This window comes from Phycodurus eques, chromosome 5, assembly GCF_024500275.1.
Source record: "Phycodurus eques isolate BA_2022a chromosome 5, UOR_Pequ_1.1, whole genome shotgun sequence".
NCBI lineage: Eukaryota > Metazoa > Chordata > Actinopteri > Syngnathiformes > Syngnathidae > Phycodurus > Phycodurus eques.
Window position 1 is genome coordinate 18993912 of NC_084529.1, and position 15004 is coordinate 19008915.

Here is a 15004-nt window from a genome sequence, read left to right on the forward strand (position 1 = left end):
GTTGAGTCATCTTTTTGTCATTGATGCCTAGTTAAAAAAAAAGAAAACAGAAGAAACAAAAGCAAACTCTTGTCATTGTGTAAATACATACATTTATCAAACTTTTTTACTGTTTTCTTAACCCAGGGGTGGGGAACCTTTTTTTCTATCAAGACTAGCATGATGAATATGAAAAATAGGGTGCAACCTATGTAGATTGTGTTCCAAACAATCTTTTGAAATATGTATATAGTTAGCGTAATAGCATAGTTGTCCAAGTCATTTTTATCTTAGTGTCACAATATCAATAACAAATACCAACATGCTTGTTAAAAGAAAAGTCTGCAAAAGTTAAATCAAATGGATTCTTCTCATTTGTTGGATGTTTTTTTCCTTTTTCCTCCCCCCTCCCTCTCTCTTCCCCCCTGTAAATAGTCAAAAATGACCTGGACAATTATGCTATTAGGCTAGCGTTATCTGACTAACTACATGTCTTTAACAAAATTAAATAGGTTTAATGTTGAAAAATAAAACATTTATCAAGATTCCAACACCATATTCAAACAGCTACATATTTTATAACCAAGTTCACAAAACTTAACAAATTTCACCTTCCTCTTGAAATTTTTAGTGGCATGTCCAAATCTGCAGCCAAAATCGTGATCATGATTAAAATTCGATTAATTCAACTACATTCAACTAACATTGAACTTAAACTTAAGTTTAGCGTTAAACTTAGTTTTTACATATTGCTTTATAATTTAAGTTCATTTTAGCAAGAATTGGCTGTTATGAGTTTTCAAAATTATGTTAATTATTTGTGTGCGTGTATCTGAGTGTGCGTGAGTGTGTGTGATTTTATTTATTGAGGGGAAAAGAAATATTCAAAGCGACCTGGCCCTGTGTGACAAAATATTTGCCCCCTTGATAAATCATGAATTAACTGTGGCTAATCACATTTTTTGGAAAACTGAGTTAATTTTTACTGCCCACACCCAGGCCTGATTACCTACAGATCTGTTGAATCAAGAAATCATTTCAATAGAACCTGTCTGACTGAATGAAGTCAGCCAAAAGATCTCAAAAACTTGCAACAAAATGCCACGATCCAAAGAAATTCAAGAAAAGATGAGAAATAAAGAATTTGACCTCTGTCAGTCGAGAAAGGGTTACAAAGCCAATTTAAAGCTTTCGGACTCCAGTGAACCACCATGAGAGCTATTATCCACAAAATTGAGAAAATGTGGAGGTGTTGAACCTCCACATCGAGAGGAGCCAGATGAGGTGGCTGGGGCATCTGATTCGGATGCCTCCCGGACGCCTCCCTGGTGAGGTGTTCCGGGCACGTCCCACCGGGAGAAGACCCCAGGGACGACCCGGGACACGCTGGAGAGTCTACGTCCTTCGGCTGGCCTGGGAACGCCTCAGGATCCCCCCTGGAAGAGCTGGATGAAGTGGCTGGGGAGAGGGAAGTCTGGGCGTCCCTGCTAAAGTTACAGCCCCCGCGGCCCCACCTTGGATAAGCGGTAGAAAATGGATGGATGGATGGAAGTGTTGAACCTTCCCAGGAGCGGCCGATCAACAAAAATTAGCCTAAGAACAGCGCTGACTCATCCAGGAGGTCACGAGTTTAGGAGCCCAGGATAACATCTAAAGAACTGCAGGCCTCTCTTGCTGCAGTTAAGGTCAGTGCTCATGACTCAACATTAAAGAAGAGAAACATGGCATCCATGGCAGCGTTCCAAGGCGAAACCCACTACTCTCCAAAAAGAGCAAAGGCTAAGACTTTTGGGAGAATGTTCTATGGACTGACAAAACAAAAGAACTTTTTGGATGGTGTGTATCTCGTTACATCTGGCATAAATGTAACACTGCAATTCAGAAAAAGAAAACCAACAGTCAAACTTGGTGGTAGTGTGAAGTCTGGGGCTGCGTTCTTTTTCAGGACCTGGATGATTTGCTATGATTAATGGAACCACGATCTCTCCTCTTTACCAGAAAATCCTGTGGGAGAATGTTCGGCCATCAGTTTGTGACCTCAAGCTGAAGTGCACTAACAAAATGAGCACCAAACGGGGAAGAAAGTGCCCCAAACCTAAAAACTGAGATGCTGGGGAAATAGCATATAGCTTCCCATCCCACTACTCACTGCCTCCAGAATTTGTTACGCCACTATTACTTAGGCCTATTGCATTCACTCAGTTTTGCTACAGCCGACTCGGTTTCTCACGCGCACGGTGACACCTATGGAAACTTATTTGGCAGTTTTAATCTGGCTAGGCATCCATGGCAATCACAGCCATTCATGTTTACCCATCCCGCCACGCCGCGTTGTCTCCCGTGCATCCTGTTTTGCCTACGCGGCTTGAAACGTGATTGCCATGGCCACCGGGTACATAGTGTAAACGTAACATAATCTTGTGGCAACTGAGCGAAAGTTAAAATGTCAATCATCTCTATGTGCCTTGAGAGCGTCGTAGATATCAGTTGTGGCTTGAGAGGAGGACAAATTGAGGAGGACAACCGGAACAAACGCAGGTGTTTGTTTGTTAACGTCCGCTCGCTGCGGTCCAAATGAGGCATTACCACTGTTTCTTGTCAACCGCAGCAGAATAACAAGCGTCTTTAACGCTATTTAAACAAGCCTCCTTGCTCCCCCTCCAGACAGATTGACAATGTTGTCTCTTTCTTTTTTGCTTGCTCTGTTTTATTTTTGGCTGTTTACTCTCTGCTGTCATCCCTCTCGACGTCCTTTTAAAGAAGCCGCCTTCCATCTTGAATATCTTGGCAGCCTTAAAGCTTTCTTTTATGTTCAAGACAAATACGTGAAGGAATTCAAGGGGGAGATGACAGGCTCTGTTTTGCCCCACTCCTCGGCTCCTAACGTTGAAGTCAACGCTGTGATATTAAAACAAGACACTTTGCTCTCAGATAACAAACAAGGAGGGCCCCTCTTATGCGGGTCAAAGTCATTAAATGAAACTTAATGTACTCAAACGATGCATTTTCCCTGAGTAAATGCAGTCTTTAAATAAAAAAAAAACAAGTTGACGAGTCCCACGCTGGCTGTCCAAAGAGATTTCACTGGCAGATAAATGGCCTTGGCACATTTATTTTAATACTTCAAAAGCTACTTGCTGTTTTGTTTCTATCCCTCCTCCCCAAAATCTCATAGGAGATAGATAAAAAAAAATTTCGATACCGTCATCATCATAGTAAAGGAGACGATAAACTTTACATGATGAAGACATGCTTATGTGGAACACTTTCGGTTTGGACATGAGTAGAGTGACTTATCTTTACGCTTGAATGCTTGTGCCCACATGCACAAAGGAGCAGAAGGGCCAATATAATAGGCAAATGCTAAGGGTGCCGTTCAATTCAATTCAATCATCCTAATTCAATCAAAACTAGTTATTACTTTTAACTGTTCAAATGGAAAAGCTTTATGTCACAGTACACAAATACACATTATTTTGAACTCCACTTTACTGCTTTTTTTGTATCATGCTCATCAACATTTCACTGGAATGACAGAAAAGCTGAATCTCATCTAATATCCGTGTAAGATTCTTAAAAAATTAAATATTAAACATGCACAACATTTATCTATTAGGTTTTTCATTTTTTCTAGGAATCATTATTTTTATATAATAGCTGTAACACTTCAGATGTACTTTTGATATATTTACCACACATCCCACGTGAGTGTTATTTTTACAAATTATTGACCAATATAAAGTGTTGAAAATGGCACATTGCTCATCTTTACGCAAGTAACAGACTGCTTCACTTCCACGAGTAAAAACATGACTTTATTATGGTATGATTATGACTTTAATCTAAATGAAATACAACTTTTTATCAAAAAAAAAAAAAAAAGCCAATTTTGTACTCACAGTATTACAACTTTAATCTAAAAAATAACTTTCTGGCAAATATTGGACTTTTTTTCTCTGAAACTTATGACCATATTCACGTAATACTAATAATCAAATAAAAGTTACCAGCTATACTTAAGTATACAGTAATGTGACGGGGAAGCTTAGCTGATCCCAGATATTTACTGATATTTGCTGATATTTACTTAGACAAGAAACTGCTCCTCTATCATTCCTCCTTTCATAAAAATTATGACTGATTTGAAAATATACTTTTTTTGTAATCTCAAGAATCGAATTTTTTTTCTCATATTATGACTTTTATCAAATATATCACTTTACCTAAAAAAAAAAAAAAGTTTTATTCTCATAGTATTATGACTTTAATCTCAAAACTATAAAACATTTTTTCATGGAACTTTATTTGTGTGATATGATATAAAAATTATACCTTTTGCTCAAAATGTCAGGGCTTCATTGATAGGACAAACCAAAAGTCACAACATTCTTGCAATATTATGACTTTAATCTCAAATATGTTTTTTTTTCTTCCTGAAAATGTATATTATTATTCTTGGAAAATTAAGACAAATTTTGAAAATATATTACTTTTTGTCGAAAACACTGTATAAAACGTTATTCTGGTAATATTACATTAATCTTGAAAATATAGGAAAATTTCTCAAAGGTGCATGACTTTGTTCTCCTAAAATTACATTATTTTAATCTCGTAGTGTGGCCCTAATACTCCTTATGCCGTCAATTGAAAACTGTCCCATAATAGTCAATGTAATGTGTAGTCTTTCGGCATCTTGACCTGGCATTTCGCTCATTCATAATTTTTTCCGCCAGCTATTTCTCAGCCCTTATAGTCCACTAGTTGTGGTGGCAAATCTGGCAGCACTCCATGCAAAACTCGAGACACTCTGTCGGCTCGCCACAGGACTGAAAGAGGACCGAGTGGCAGTGGGCGTGGCAGTTGAACTCCTCCACCGGCGCCTCGCGCAGCGCCTGGCAGCAGCGGGCGTAAGCGCCGCAACAGCAGGCGCAGAAGTTGTGCAGGCCAGACGTGCAAGCCTCCAGCAGGGCCAGCAGCAGCATGGAGCATTGGCAGGAGAGGCAGGCCAGCAGCAGGTGAGCACATGAGTCTGATGGACAAAATCACTCACTTTACACACTAGTACAAACACTGAACTACTGTACATTTCCATATCTCATATTTGTTCCATGAAATTATATGAATATTTTACCAACAGTGTATTCTCTTCATTTTTTGTTTTAGTATTACTCTTGGCTGCAGTGCTTTCAATACTGTACTTGGATGTGAATGGGATGTTAGATTTAATTTTGTCCAATCAAATTTCAGTCTCTCTAACCCTAAAAAAATGGTCGAAGCAAACTCTCGTTTACGATTCGCTGATAGCCAAAACTCACGCCGAGTAACTCAACACGCAGACTGGCTAATGGGTGAGCCAGTAAGCAGCTGTCACTAGCCAGGCCAGGCCAGGCCCCGCCTTTTAAAGCCATACACTCAAAATCACAGATACTACAGTATAACGTGTGGGTGGCAAAACCACAGTGGACAAAAATGATACCTGCACCTCACATGTACGTTATTGTGTTCAACAATGCAGAATCACTTTTTATTTGAATACTTGAAAAATTAATGGGATAATCAATAGAATACTCGATTGTGAAAGTTTTAGCTACTGTGGAACTTATCCCCCGCCAAAAATGGAGGTTCACTGAATGTGGGGCGCGATGAGGGCTGGCTCACTCGCATGAGACACGGGACTGATTTCAGTAAATGGGAAAAAAATGGGTGTGCAAAGTGACTGTAATTGTTAATCTCACATCCCTAAAACATGTATGCTAGGTTGATTGAAGACTAATTTGCCCGTAGGTTTAAATGCGAGTGCGAATGGTTGTTTGTTTCTATATGCCCTGCGATTGGCTGGCGACCAGTTCAGGGTGTACCCCGCGTCTCGCCCGAAGATAGCTGGGATAGGCTCCAGCACGCCCACGACCCTAGTGAGGATAAACGGTAAAGAAAATGGATAGATGGATGGATGGGGTCATGTCACAGAAATGTTAAAAAGACACCTGGAAACTGTTATAATTTGTGAAAAATATGCATGCGTCTCCTTCAATACACATTTGTGACGTTTCAGTGGTAGCCCGACTCAACTGTGTGTGTAAAGTGTTTCAGTAAGCAACATGAGGTCATAACCTGTTCTAAAAGCCTGTCAGACAGCATCAAACCAGCGGAACCTTAAAATTAATCTCCCATGTTTGTTTGTGGTGCCAAGGAATACTTGAAAGCCGCACAGATCATGTGTGATTGTGTCCTTAATCACAAAAGCCCTCCAGGGAGACTCATCAAGAAAAACGAAAAGGGCCACAAAGTCTCCCTGGTGATGAGTTTCCACCACAAAGAATCTGTCACCACATAATTGCTCCCCTGCCCCAATTAGGTGCGTGTGAAATTGCCTACATTAACCCCTGTGGTACGTTCGAGTGGCTCTTACGTGATGCTAACGATTGTTTTAGTGCTCGTCTCCCGTCTTAATCCTCACAAGGACCAGACGCAGAGCGAGCTCATGCAAATTGTGTCGTTTTATCCTGTTTACTCCAGGAAGTAAATGAAAGGAAGATGGAAAAATTCCCTCTGGAGTAGGGTTTTGGCCTTTTCCTGTTTCAGCCAACCAAGTAGTACACTCCTCCCCCCCCCCCCCCCCCCCCCACACACACACACATACAGTAAATATGCATATAAGGTATGCTAATAGCTGTGTGTAGATGGGAAAATGGGAAAACAAGCATTATATATTTATTTCACTCCGCAAACATGTTCAAAACTGATTTAAAAAAAAAAAGAAAACTGCTCTGGTTATCTGCGCTTTCTTTCAGAGTTTCTTTTGGGAAGGAAAAATTGGCTTTGAACAGGTTTCTCCAAATTGAGGATTTGACACAAAAAAAAAAAAAACCTGCAGTTAGCTCGTTCAAGCATAGCATATCAGGATGGCGGCTTAATTTTAAAGATCTAAATTAATGTAAACATTTAATGTCAATGTTTTCATATAACACACACACGCATATATATATATATATATATATATATATATATATATATATATATATATACATATATATACATATATATATATATATATATATATATATATATAAAAGGAACTGGTCATTATCAGTCATATTTTCCTAAAAATTGCCAACATTTTACAAATTCTGCCAGGGTGTGTAAACCACTGAGCAAAAGTTTACATATAAATAAATGATTGATGACCACTAGGTGACAATTGAAAACTGATTGTGCTTTCCTGAAGGTGTAGCAACGCGTTGATTTGAATCCGCCACATTGCCGCTTTGCACGGACAAGCTGGAACCACGCCCTTGACTCATGCCGCGGGATCCAGCGAGGTCGTTCGGAACCGCCAGACCACATCGTGGGCTACCGGGTGTGCGCGTGACGTGTCGAGGGGGGTCGGGCACTGTAGCGTTTCCTTGTGGCAAGGTTGCACCTCTCTGAGGCTGTGCTGGACAACATAGACACACTATAAATCATCCTAATTCTTTATAGAAGGTAAAATGCACATACTGTATGTCTTTCTCATCAGATTAAAGGCCTATTAGCAGCGGTGGGAGTAAGTGGAAGTCATAAGTCTCAAGTCTTAACCTTCAAGTTTCAAGCAAGTCCCGAGTTACTGTGGCAAAAATCAAGGAGACGCCACTAAATTTAAATTCGAGTCAACACTTGGCTTAAGCACGTCATAAATCAAGTCGTACAATCTTTTGCGGGGGTTGGGAGGGTGGATTTACAATGTAAAGATGTACCACCCATTGTTTTTGGACCGTTGTTGATTAGTGAAAATCTGCCGTCAGCACCCCCCGTACTCCCCATATACTATATCATGTACTTATACAATTGTGATATGAAATATGTAAACACAAACAACACCTATATTTAAATAAATGGAAATTCCATTAATCCATTCTAACCTCCCCAAAAAACACATTAAAAAAAATTGTAATGTTCGTGAGCCCGTCTATGGCGTTTTAGCATTGTGCGTTAGCTTTAAGTTTGGGAAAGGCTAAGATGTGTGGTTGTTTTAAATACACAATGTGCAATTTTCTTTGTTTTATGTTTAATTAGACAGTAAACTTCAACAGGGGGTGACAATAAACAGCTTGAAGTTTCTTCTTTGAAGACTTGCTCACGATCTGCCAAACTGCGAAGCCAGTTGAGTTCGCTGCCGCCATACAACACCTGTATCTGAAAGTTTTGCTCGCAAGTCAAAGCAAAAAATTGTCCGTACAACAGCTAGTATTTCGAAAAACCCGTAAATCTGGCCACCGTATCTCAAGGTAATCACTGCAGTCTATGTTGGATATTACAATTTTTATTAGACATCGGATTATACAGCAAAAACGTGTCCTAATGAAGAGTCGAAATGTTTAATTCACAAAGTTGACAAATTTCCACCTACTGTTGATGAGTTCTGTTGGCATGGTAACAGGAGAGACTTCCCCTTTAAGTTTAAATGGCATGCTCCCTGGAATACACCAAAACAATCTCACCTTAATTTGGATAACATTCATCATCAATTAAATCCAATTGATCCAAATAAGAGCCCTCCTGCATTTATCATACACTTAAATACTGCTGGGGCAGCCTGGTTGCTAGTGGTTAGCTTGTCTGCCTCACAGTTCTGTGGTTTGACTCTTGGAAAACATGCATGTTAGGTTCAATGTAGTCAAAATTGTCCATAGAATGTGAGAATGAATCCTTAGCTATACTATACAGTGGACCCTCGCTATTCACATGGCATAACTTTGGGGGTGGGGGGGAAAATAATAAATACAAATAAAAATAATTCTTTTTTTTGTTTGTTTTGTTTTTTTATCATTGAAAAAGAAATCTGTGACGTTCCATTTTCGGTTCTATGGTTAGCATCACACTTTTTGTCATCACTGGTACCCTTCTGAGTAGTATGGCAAAAAAGCAAATCACTGATCTGAGGTCTCTTGAGATTTCCCCTTTTATTTTACTTTTGAAGCCTATTTTGGTTGAACTTTCCACAGTAACTGCCGCAAAAGTGTCAATATGTTGTCATCACATCGCAGAAAGTATGAAAATGACCACTTGCCTTCACCCGTACCGTCTTTTCCGTAGCTCACCAGTGGAGTTTCTCCCATCCTCGTGTTTGACGCTCATGTCGTTCCGTCTTTAAAATGAAACCCATCCAGCCAACTTGGGCCTAACGTGGGCCTGACTCACTGCTCAGGAAACCGTGAGCTTGTGCTTCACTTGCTTCCAGCCACAATCACTCTTCCTCTTTCCCGGTACAACATGCCGTAACGCTTTCACACAATGGAGACACATGCCCCACATGTGTGTGAGCTTTTTCTGTCTTTAAGTCACAGGCCCACTTAACACGACTCAGCCATACGTGCATTTTCTTATCCTGTTGTGGGACGTGGGTGACCTGGAGGCTGTCCCAGTTGACTTTTGGGGCAAGGTTCATCCTGGAACCGTGGCCAGCCAATTGTATATTAACCTATCATACAGGTTATTCCAAGATGAGATTACAATCCAAACCTTTGAAGGCAGATGTGCCGTCCACACAATGTTAGAAATATCAACTGAAAAATCACATATTGCTGTCTAATGTAAAATATATCCTTTTATTTTCTGAATGGATTCATTATCTTCATTTGAGCCATTGTTAATGTAGTGGTTCACATAGCTTACCTTGCCTGAATCATCTGAGATAGACCCAAGCCACCTCATTATACTATTGTGCCAATGGAGAGACTTGCCGTAAACTGAATGCAGGAATCCGCTGCGTATTTGCCGTTCACAATTGACTTTTTTTTTTTCCCTGTGGAACATCCCCAACTAGTCGTGTTTCTTGTGCTTTTTCTGAAATGCTCTTAGATGCCACAAGAAGTGATAAATCTCAACTGAGAGATAAGCTTTGTTTGTCTGGGATCAGCTAAGATTAGCCTGGGTTGTTAGCGGACGTTTTACTAAGATCGCAAACAGTGCATTTATTCAAACTCTAATAAACTAAGCTTTTTGTTTTTTAAGGGCAATGATGTAAGATTGGTTTGAAATAAAACTGTTTGTGTTAAATCAAAAGAATTTATCAAAATTAACACAAACATTTTGTACGGAGTCCGACAATTTTGTCATTGTTTTAATATGCACATAGAACAAAGGATGAATTCAGCAAAGCAACTTTCTAAAGGCGCATTTGAGCCCGTGTTAAAACTAAAAATCAGATTAAAATTCATGCTAAAATGGTCATTTGGATCCATTAAATATGTGTCTGTAACTAAATTTATGGCAGATGTATTGGTGAGCGAACATCGGCGCTTCAGTGCCAACTGTCTCATATATTTTGCATTCAGTAAGTATTGATCTTGATGATTGGGTGATGGCTTGATGTTTGGACACGTGCGACAGCTTCATCATCATCATTATTATAATCATTATATCTCCAAGAGAAAATGATGCGTGATGATTATTATGCTGTCCAAAGTGCTAAAAACACAATGACAACGTGTACGTGTGTGTGTGTGCGTCAGTCAGATCAAAGCTAGACACACACACGAAAAGTGTTCAAGTTGTCTTCTCGGTAAACACACAAACGGCGGGAGGGTGTCACGGTACTGACAGCCAATCAAATCAAAGGCGGCCCAGGGAGGCGGGAGTAACGCTAAAGCTAACTCGTTATCAGCCCAGACAATTACTGACATTAGTCACAACATGGCGCCTTTGTTCTCGCTTGAATTGTGAAGGCTGCACTTTCCACGGTGACATCACTTGGATGAGACGACGGCACGCCGACAAGTCGCTTTACGCACCCGAACTGAGGCTTTCTTTCGTGTTTGTAGTATGCCCTTAAAACAAACTTTAAAAGGCAAGATTCCAAAAAAGTTGATCAAAATGTTGACTTGTTTGAAAAGGAAACATACTGTATGGGTCATTCCAGAATTGGAGGACAATTTAGGCACCAACATTTTTGAAAGACGGACCATTTGTTTATTTTTTTTATTTTTTTATGTTTTCAAGAATATCAGGTAATAAACCGTCATCATTTGTTTCATCCAGCTCAACTATCAACAGCACACTTTTTGAGATATCTTATTTTTCATATATTTTGCTGTTTGGCACAAGCTTGTGAAAACAAATTTAAACCATACTTGATAAATACTTTACAATTAAATAAAGTAAAATTTTATTTGAATCCTAAATTAAATTTAGTAATACCTGAATGACAGTAACAGGATTGCAGGCACTAATGTTAGTTTTTGCTTTAGCGTACATGCTAGCTGTGTGTTGGTCAAGAACAAACTATATGATTAAAAAAAAGAAAAACTTTGATATTGTCTTTTTCTAATAATACGTGTAACAGGGTTGCATTGGTTTGGGTGTCAGAGCAATTAGCTTGATGATGTCATTTCTGCTGAGTCAGGTAGTTCACTTTTTCTCCTCTTCCCCTAAATGGCTCAATAGGTTATAGTAACTGGGTTACGTGGATGTTGAGAGACACAACTTCAGCGCCTAAATGCTTAATATTGAAAGTGATGTTCTGATTTAAAACTTATTTCATCTGTCATAATTTATCTGTAAGTTTGTGACCAAGAAGGAGGGACAACAGAAAAGTCATTTTAGGGTGTGCTCAAAAGCTATTTGGTATTTTAAATATTTAGGAGTCACTTTTAACACAGCTACAGCACATGTTTCTGCATTCATTTCATGGGTGGTGGTGGCAGAAACGTCCTCCAATTGTGACATTACCCAATTACGGTACCTCTTGCTTCAGCGTAGCATTAATTTCTCCTGATGCATATCATTGCTTTTCAATCGTGAGCTGCATAAAGCGCATGCATGCCTAATTATGTATAGCTGCATAGTTTTATTTGGCGGTTAATTGCATTTAAAAACTGATATTAACGTCACAAAATCTGCAACGATTCACACATTCCCGTTTGAGCCTATATGACTTAACATTCGCATGTGTATTTATAATAATGTAAAGTGTGCTCTTTTGCTTGTTTAAAAACAGAATGATGCTTTGAGGATTTATATGCAAATATAACAAGAAGCAATGTGCTCAAGCATACACATTTTGGACAATGTGGAGCATGTCTCTAATCAAGCCATAATTTGACTTCCATTTACAAATATATAACACCAAATCATGCTTTGGTTTGTGTGTTTGTATAATTTTGTCAAAACATGATATATGTATAAAAATAAACTGCATAAAATTACAATTCAGTTTAACAATCCAAACACAAGGTATACTGTACATCTGTCTCATTATGTTAGTCCATCTATTTCTAATTATGACATTTAAGTACACAAAATAGTCTGGAAAAAAAATAGTCACTTTATTAGAGAAGATATCAAAAACTCACTTTTTGTATTTGTAAATAAAACACCATTGTGTGTCATTACTAGACGATTACACTAAACACAAAAATTAATTATCCTTTTTGTTCTTACAGTTGAGACTTTATTTTTTTTAATGACAATCTTGCTTTTTTTTCTTTTCAGACATAATCCTTTCAGCCATTCCACTAAGGTTGAATCAAGGCAACTGGACTGTTCTTGTTTGTTGAAGTTTCATCCATCCATCCATCCATTTTCTGAGCCGCTTCTCCTCACTAGGGTCGCGGGCGTGCTGAAGCCAATCCCAGCTGTCATCGGGCAGGAGGCGGGGTACACCCTGAACTGGTTGCCAGCCAATCGCAGGGCACAAAGAAACAAACAACCATTCGCACTCACAGTCATGCATACGGGCAATTTAGAGTCTCCAATTAATGCATGCGAGTGCCGGAGAAAACCCATGCAGGCACGGGGAGAACATGCAAACGCCACACAGGCGGTGACGGGGATTGAACCCGGGTCCTCAAAACTGTGAGGCTGACGCTCTAACCAGTCGTCCACCGTGCCGCTAAGAAGTTTCACCTTTCATCCAAAAGGCTTCTTCAGTTATATTTTTTTACGTATTTATGCTTTGGTGGGTGGTCAACATTTGGGTGGTGTTGTTGTCGCCCAGTGTGGTTAGTGAAATAATCGTTTTGCGTACCAATCAGTCGTTCACTCGTCTTGTGGCTAAACAGCTCGTTAAGGCCACTTCTTCTTCTTTTCCTTTCGGCTTGTCCCTTTAGGGGTCGCCACAGCGCGTCATCCTTTTCCATGTAAGCCTATCTCCTGCATCCTCCTCTCGAACACCAACTGCCCTCATGTCTTCCCTCACGACATCCATCAACCTTCTCTCTCGCTCTCTTGCCTGGCAGCTCCATCCTTATCATCCTTCTACCAATATACTCACTATTTCTCCTCTGGACGTGTCCAAACTATCGAAGTCTGTCTAACTTTGTCTCCAAAACATCGAACCTTGGTTGTCCCTCTGATGAGCTCATTTCTAATTTTATCCAACCTGGTCACTCCGAGAGAGAACCTCAGCATCTTCATTTCTGCCACCTCCAGCTTTGCTTCCTGTTGTCTCTTCAGCGCCACTGTCTCTAATCCGTACATCATGGCTGGCCTCACCACTGTTTTATAAACTTTGCCCTTCATCCTAGCAGATGCTCTTCTGTCACATAACACACCTGACACCTTCCTCTCCCCGATCCAACCTGCTTGGACCCGTTTCTTCACTTCCTGACCACACTCACCATTGCTCTGGACGGTTGACCCCAAGTATTTAAAGTCCTCCACCCTTGCTATCTCTTCTCCCTGTAGCCTCACTCTTCCCCCACCACTCCTCTCATCCATGCACATATATTCTGTCTTACTTCGGCTAATCTTCATTCCTCTGCTTTCCAGTGCATGCCTCCTCCTGTTCCTCCACCTGCTCCATCCTTTCACTGCAGATCACAATGTCATCTGCAAACATCATAGTCCAAGGGGATTCCAGTTCAACCTCATCTGTCAGCCTATCCATCACCACTGCAAACATGAAGGGGCTCAGGGCTGATCCCTGATGCAGTCCCACCTCCACCTTAAATTTGTCTGTCACACCTACAGCACAACTCACCGCTGTTCTGCTGCCCTCGTACATGTCCTGTATTATTCTAACATACTTCAATGCCACTCCAGACTTACGCATCCAGTACCACAGTTCCTCTCTGGGTACTCTGCCATAGGCTTTCTCTAGATCTACAAAGACATAATGGAGCTCCTTCTGACCTTCTCTCCATCAACATCCTCAAGCCAAATAATGCATCTGTGGTACTCTTTCTCGGCGTGAAAGCATACTGTTGCTCGCAAATACTCACTTCTGTCTTGAGTCTAGCCTCCACTACTCTTTCCCATAACTTCATTGTGTGGCTCATCACGTTTATTCCTCTGTAGGTCCCACAGCAATGCACATCACCGTTGTTCTTAAAAATGGGCACCAGCACACTTTTCCTCCATTCCTCAGGCATCTTCTCATGTGCTAGAATTCTATTGAACAAGCTGGTCAAAAACTCCACATCCACCTCTCCGAGATGCTTCCATACCTCCACAGGAATGTCACCAGGACCAACTTCCTTTCCATTTTTCATCCTCTTTAACGCCTTTCTAACTTCCCCCTTACCAATCATTGCCACTTCCTGGTCCAGCACACTTGCCTCTTCTACTCTCCCTTCTCTCTCATTTTCCTCATTCATCAACTCCTCAAACTATTCTTTCAATCTATCTAGCACACTACTGGCACCAGTCAACATATTTCCATCTCTATCATTAATCACCTTAACCTGCTGCAAATCCGTCCCTTCTCTATCCCCGTGTCTGGCCAGCCTGTATAGATCCTTTTCTCCTCCTTTAGTGCCCAACCTGGCATACATGTCATCATATGCCTCGTTTGGCCTTTGCCACCACTACCTTTGCCCTATGTCGCATCTCAATTAATTCCTTTTGCCTTTCCTCGGTCCTCTCAGTGTTCCACTTCTTCTTCGCTAACCTTTTTCCTTGTACGATTTCCTGTACTGTGAGGTTCCACCACCAAGTCTCCTTCTCTCCTTTCCTGCCAGAAGATACATCAAGTACTCTCCTGCCTGCCTCTCTGATCACCTTAGCTGCAGTGATGAATAAAATAACATTTTGCAGTCAGTAATCAATT